This window comes from Triticum dicoccoides, chromosome 7B (assembly GCF_002162155.2).
Source record: "Triticum dicoccoides isolate Atlit2015 ecotype Zavitan chromosome 7B, WEW_v2.0, whole genome shotgun sequence".
Classification (NCBI taxonomy): Eukaryota; Viridiplantae; Streptophyta; class Magnoliopsida; order Poales; family Poaceae; genus Triticum; species Triticum dicoccoides.
In genome coordinates this window covers 590,903,609-590,909,873 of record NC_041393.1, presented here as the reverse complement: position 1 = coordinate 590,909,873, position 6,265 = coordinate 590,903,609, and the positions used below count along the sequence as shown (strand labels likewise).

General features: G+C 40.4%; 2 pseudogenes; both read right to left on the bottom strand.

Annotated features, from left to right (window-relative positions):
• Positions 1-2,605: 2,605 nt before the first annotated feature.
• LOC119342299 lies at positions 2,606-2,739 on the bottom strand (annotated as a pseudogene).
• Positions 2,740-5,882: 3,143 nt separating this feature from the next.
• LOC119342306 lies at positions 5,883-6,016 on the bottom strand (annotated as a pseudogene).
• Between the last annotated feature and the right edge of the window lie 249 nt (positions 6,017-6,265).

Sequence of the window (6,265 nt, the reverse complement as noted above, 5' to 3'; positions counted from 1 at the left end):
GTAACGTTTTGAAGTCGCTTGCACATCAGATGGCCGACGTTTTGAGTATTTGATATCATTATGTTTCTAAGTAAATTTTGGCATCTCGTGATCGTTCTACATCTACCATTCTTAAGAAGTTGCTCCCTACTTCTACCTATTCTCTCATCATGCACACTGTCCACATCAGCCTTATGCCACATCATCAATCGGTTGCAAAACCGTCCAATCAATCTTATTCACCCTACGGTCATGGCGTTGAAAAAAAAACTCTCCCCCCCCTCATTTAGTCACTAAAAAAATTGTGTGAATTAATCTTTTCGGTACACACTCGTTCCTCTTTGTATTCTCAAACCCACGAGATTATTCTATACTCTTTAAGAGTTTGCTTTAAGAGCCAAGACGCGCCGCTCGGTATGCACGTCTTATCTTCTCTCCACTCGGATATCTTGAAGCCTCCCCACTCGATGGAAGACCACCCAACCCAACACCCTCTCCTTTCGCCTTCCACGTGTCGTTGCTCGATGGATCCGAGAGGGGGTGACTAGAGAAAGCAGGGGAGCATGGCGGAGTGTAGCACCGGCTGTGTATGATGGGAGAGGGGAGAGAGAAGGGAGCTATTAGGTCGACTAAATTTCCATTTGATTTTTCTAATAGTTTCCTCGCAGCGGCCATAGACCACGCGGAGGCCATCCGTAATGGTGCTCTGGCAAAAACAACGAGACGAGTTCCAGAGACGACACACCAAGAGCCAGAGGCGGCAAGGTTTGGATGACAAAGGATCTTCTGTTGCAGCTCGCTCAAAAGGTTCGAACCTATAGTTATCCTAGATCGATAAGAAGTCCCTTAAAAATGGATTGATTTGGGAATTAGGAAATGAGGATCACATCCTAGTTGGGACATTAATTTACTTCCTTTCTTTGTGGTCCGGTATTAGGAAAATTAATCATTTTGGATATGATATGACTTGCAGATTACTTCTGCAATCTGATTTATTCATGTTTTGGCATGTGATTAATCAGGAACATCTCGATTTTCCTTTTAGGTAAGTTTGTCATAGATGGCAATGGATTGACATGTATCGTACAACTTTTTTCTTAGGAAGGTTGTCATAGATGGCAACAGATTGACATGTATCGTACAACTTTGAATCTTTCAGTTTACGTTGAGCCAGTTTTCAGGTCCCCGCAAAAAATTGAACTTATTTTCAGGGAATATGGAAAAGTCCAGATTGCTAGAATCCGTTCTGGTATGCTATCTTGGTTCCTAACCAACTTCTTTCGTTGGCTGCTAGTACTAACTAAACCTTAACCTCTGATGATCATTTTGTGCGGCAACGCGTCAGAGTTTCGACACAGCATCATATTCTCATGTGAACTGCCTCAATGTTTTTTTTGGGTGCGGACCTCAATGTTTTAAGTGAGAACTATATATGAACAAGATTATTTGTACAAAGAATAGAAGTCATGGCATGACTACAGCCTAGTACTTCATTGATGATTCTTTCTGCTTGAATTGTGGTCTCTACAAATATCATGTAAGATTTAGTATGTACACTCCGGTTGATCTTCTACCCAAATCTGAAAATATGTATGTCCTCATTAACAACTTATTACTCTCACTGTTGAAGCAGACATGTGTGATGCTTTTGAGTACATGCGCAAATGTACTGATTTAAATCTTTCATATCCACTGATATCTTTGTCACTAATGTCATTCACCTGTTCTTTTCTTCATATCCATGAGTCAGCAACATACCAACATGGGGATATTCACAATGTAGAAAAGGAGGGGCATGGTTGGCAAGATTGATAATAGTGCAGAATGGATTAAATAGGAGATTGCTGTCTCGGTAATTTTTGTTTAGGTGTACAATTGAGTCCGCTTCTGTGATATTAATATATTCCCTTTATTGATTTTTAATCCGCTTATTACTAATGTACCATTTGACATTTTTTTATTGTCAAGATGGCATGTTAAATGCTTGGAGAATACCTATGTAGTTGATGTTTGTTTTTGCAAGAAAATATCATTTACTACTATAACTGAAAAGTTGAACTTCTTTATACATCAATTTGTTACATGGTCGTTGCCTTTAATTATAAAAATAAATAATCATGGAAAATTCTACATTTGCCTTGCATTTGCTTTAGTTGATTTTGTAGCACCTAATCATACAATTTTGTAACAAGGTTCCCACGGCAACGCGCGGGGTATCATCTAGTTAATTGAGTTTTAGAGCGCTCATTCCCCAATAGACTCCAAAATGAAAATCTTTGTTGGAGCACACATAATATCTTCTATTATATTTTTTGGACATCAAATTTTGCCTGGAATGCTTGAGAATGAATTTCTTATGGAGAAGCATTATGTCTTCTTGATGTGAATTTTTGGTGCAAATTTAATGTTCTTTAATGTGCCCTTCAAATCTTCGCAATGTGTAATTTGAAATGACAAGTGAATGAAATCATTGTCCTTGGCCAAGTCTTTATTTTGAAACCGATTGGCAACCTTTGAAATTGCACTTAGCATTCTTTTTCTTTTTGAGTGAGCATTTAGCATTCTACGTGCATTAGGCAAACAAAATATTTTTATTATGTATTGCAGGGCTTTACCCTCGCCCAAAGGAGAGGGATCCCTTCTAGAAATTCTCAGTGGCCTCGAAGGGCCAAAGAGGGGGTTTGGAAATAGTTTTCAACCAGCAATTGACGCGCCTCGGTATAACCTCACTAGCTGCGTCATTGCCCCAAGCGCAAAGATGCCTCCTCCTGCCCCCCTCCCCCCTTCTTATACAGAGCTCCCTCCCCGCCGCCTTCCTCCATTGGCGAGGTGGGACTAATTAGAAAAACAGCAAGCAACCGACATACTACCAAATATAGTCGATAATGCGCATTTAAAAATTCCGCTAAAAACATATAAAATAGTATGTGATACATAATGTACATGGATGTTTTGCTATTAGTTCAGCGAAGGAGATTGCCTGGCGTTGTTTTGAGTATTTATTCCAATTTAATTGGGGTGCAGGTGCACCACGAGTCAAAACCTTTGTCGTGCCTGCACGGGGAGGGAGAGAGCCTGGCTTTTTTCCTTACGGAGATAACGTTTTGAAGTCGCTTGCACACCAGATGGCCGTCGTTTTGAGTATTTGATGTCATTATGTTTCTAAGTAAATTTTGGCATCTCATGATCGTTCTACATCTGAAGGGGAGCCTTGGCGCAGTGGTAAAGCTGCTGCCTTGTGACCATGAGGTCACGGGTTCAAGTCCTGGAAACAGCCTCTTGCAGAAATGTAGGGAAAGGCTGCGTACAATAGACCCAAAGTGGTCGGACCCTTCCCCAGACCCTGCGCAAGCGGGAGCTACATGCACTGGGGCTGCCCTTTATGATCGTTCTACATCTACCATTCTTAAGAAGTTGCTCCCCACTTCTACCTATTCTCTCATCATGCACACTGTCCACATCAGCCTTATGCCACATCATCAATCGGTTGCAAAACCGTCCAATCAATCTTATTCACCCTATGGTCATGGCGTTGAAAAAAAAACTCTTTCCCCCCTCATTTAGTCACTAAAAAAATTGTGTGAATTAATCTTTTCGGTACACACCCGTTCCTCTTTGTATTCTCAAACCGACGAGATTATTCTATACTCTTTAAGAGTTTGCTTTAAGAGCCAAGACGCGCCGCTCGGTATGCACGTCTTATCTTCTCTCCACTCGGATATCTTGAAGCCTCCCCACTCGATGGAAGACCATCCAGCCCAACACCCTCTCCTTTCGCCTTCCACGTGTCACCGCTCGATGGATCCGAGAGGGGGTGACTAGAGAAAGCAGGGGAGCATGGCGGAGTGTAGCACCGGCTGTGTATGACGGGAGAGGGGAGAGAGAAGGGAGCTATTAGGTCCACTAAATTTCCATTTGATTTTTCTAATAGTTTCCTCGCAGCGGCCATAGACCATGCGGAGGCCCTCCGTAATGGTGCTCTGGCGAAAACAACGAGACGAGTTCCAGAGATGACACACCAAGAGGCAGAGGCGGCAAGGTTTGGATGACAAAGGAACTTCTGTTACAGCTCGCTCAAAAGGTTCGAACCTATAGTTATCCTAGATCGACAAGAAGTCCCTTAAAAATGGATTGATTTGGGAATTAGGAAATGAGGATCACATCCTGGTTGGGACATTAATTTACTTCCTTTCTTTGTGGTCCGGTATTAGGAAAATTAATCATTTTGGATATGATATGACTTGCAGATTACTTCTGCAATCTGATTTATTCATGTTTTGGCATGTGATTAATCGGGAACATCTCGATTTTCCTTTTAGGTAAGTTTGTCATAGATGGCAATGGATTGACATGTATCGTACAACTTTTTTCTTAGGTAAGGTTGTCATAGATGGCAACGGATTGACATGTATCGTACAACTTTGAATCTTTCAGTTTACGTCGAGCCAGTTTTCAGGTCCCCGCAAAAAATTGAAGTTATTTTCAGGGAATATGGAAAAGTCCAGATTGCTAGAATCCGTTCTGGTATGCTATCTTGGTTCCTAACCAACTTCTTTCGTTGGCTGCTAGTACTAACTAAACCTTAACCTCTGATGATCATTTTGTGCAGCAACGCGTCAGAGTTTCGACACAGCATCATATTCTCATGTGAACTGCCTCAATGTTTTTTTTGGGTGCGGACCTCAATGTTTTAAGTGAGAACTATATATGAACAAGATTATTTGTACGAAGAACAGAAGTCATGGCATGACTACAGCTTAGTACTTCATTGATGATTCTTTCTGCTTGAATTGTGGTCTCTACAAATATCCTGTAAGATTTAGTATGTACACTCCGGTTGATCTTCTACCCAAATCTGAAAATATGTATGTCCCCATTAACAACTTATTACTCTCACTATTGAAGCAGACATGTGTGATGCTTTTGAGTACATGCACAAATGTACTGATTTAAATCTTTCATATCCACTGATATCTTTGTCACTAATGTCATTCACCTGTTCTTTTCTTCATATCCATGAGTCAGCAACATACCAACATGGGGATATTCACAATGTAGCAAAAGAGGGGCATGGTTGGCAAGATTGATAATAGTGCAGAATGGATTAAATAAGGGGATGGTTGTCTCGGTAATTTTTGTTTAGGTGTACAATTGAGTCCGCTTCTGTGATATTAATATATTCCCTTTATTGATTTTTTAATCCGCTGATTACTAATGTACCATTTGATAGTTTTTTGTTGTCAAGATGGCATGTTAAATGCTTGGAGAATACCTATGTAGTTGATGTTTGTTTTTGCAAGAAAATATCATTTACTACTATAACTGAAAAGTTGAACTTCTTTATACATCAATTTGTTACATGGTCGTTGCCTTTAATTATAAAAATAAATAATCAAGGAAAATTCTACATTTGCCTTGCATTTGCTTTAGTTGATTTTGTAGCACCTAATCATACAATTTTGTAACAAGGTTCCCGCAGCAACGCGCGGGGTATCATCTAGTTAGTTGAGTTTTAGAGCGCTCATTCCCCAATAGACTCTAAAATGAAAATCTTTGTTGGAGCACATATAATATCTTCTGTTATATTTTTTGGACATCAAATTTTGCCTGGAATGCTTGAGTATGAATTTCTTATGGAGAAGCATTATGTCTTCTTGATGTGAATTTTTGGTGCAAAATTAATGTTCTTTAATGTGCCCTTCAAATCTTCGCAATGTGTAATTTGAAATGACAAGCGAATGAAATCATTTTCCTTGGCCAAGTCTTTATTTTGAAACCAATTGGCAACCTTTGAAATTGCACTTAGCATTCTTTTTCTTTTTGAGTGAGCATTTAGCATTCTACGTGCATTGGGCAAACAAAATATTTTTATTATGTATTGCAGGGCTTTACCCTCGTCCGAAGGAGAGGGATCCCTTCCAGAAATTCTCAGTGGCCTCGAAGGGCCAAAGAGGGGGTTTGGAAATAGTTTTCAACCAGCAATTGACGTGCCTCGGTATAACCTCACTAGCTGCATCATTGCCCCAAGCGCAAAGATGCCTCCTCCCGCCTCCGTCCCTCCCCTTCTTATACAAAGCTCCCTCCCCGCCGCCTCCCTCCATTGGCGAGGTGGGACTAATTAGAAAAACATCAAGCAACCGACATACTATCAAATATAGTCGATAATGCGCATTTAAAAATTCCGCTAAAACCATGTAAAATAGTACCTGATACATAATGTACATGGATGTTTTGCTATCAGTACAACGAAGGAGATTGCCTAGCGCTGTTTTGAGTATTTATTCCA